Below are 625 nucleotides of genomic sequence, written 5' to 3' on the forward strand. Positions count from 1 at the left end.
AGTCGAACTCGTGAATGACAGTCTGTATGATTGGAATGTCAAACTCCTCAAGTGAGTGGGCACTGTGGGATTAGAAAAGAAGTTGAGTAGTGAGTGTGGAGCCACTGTGGTGGGAGTCTCCGGGGCCGTCCCAGGGAGCGGGTGTGGGCAGTGGCTTGGCCCTCTGCTGCTTGCCCAGGGTTGGTGGGAGCCTCGAGGCTCCTGAGCTGGACCTGGAGCTGAGCCTGAACTCGTTGCTTCCTAGAGTTGACCAGGACAGCGCTTTGCACAACGATCTCCAGATCCTCAAAGAGAAAGAAGGGGCTGACTTCATCCTACTAAACTTTTCTTTTAAAGTAAGGTCTTCCTTTCAAGTCCATCCCTGGCCTAGGCTTCCTTCTCCATCTAACAGTGTTGCAGAGGGCACTGGCCTCCCCTCCCTGATCGTTGCCTCTGTCTCTCTTAGGATAACTTTCCCTTTGACCCGCCGTTTGTCAGGGTTGTGTCTCCAGTCCTGTCCGGAGGGTGAGTAGCTCAGTAAGGGCAGAGGGTGAAGAAGGGTAGGGAGCTTTTGCCAGTCACAGCTGACTAACCTTTCTTCTACAGGTATGTTCTGGGCGGAGGTGCCATCTGCATGGAACTTCTC

The 625-nt window shown here is 53.8% G+C and overlaps 1 long non-coding RNA gene across 1 annotated transcript; it reads left to right on the top strand.

The window, feature by feature from the left end:
* LOC112392015 (uncharacterized) lies at window positions 1–625 on the top strand. Its single transcript, XR_003001615.1, has 4 exons — window positions 1–51; window positions 245–335; window positions 446–504; window positions 586–625. It is a non-coding gene; the product is annotated as an uncharacterized LOC112392015 (long non-coding RNA).

Source organism: Neophocaena asiaeorientalis, unplaced genomic scaffold, assembly GCF_003031525.2.
Source record: "Neophocaena asiaeorientalis asiaeorientalis breed wild unplaced genomic scaffold, Neophocaena_asiaeorientalis_V1.1 C47783920, whole genome shotgun sequence".
Taxonomy (NCBI): domain Eukaryota; kingdom Metazoa; phylum Chordata; class Mammalia; order Artiodactyla; family Phocoenidae; genus Neophocaena; species Neophocaena asiaeorientalis.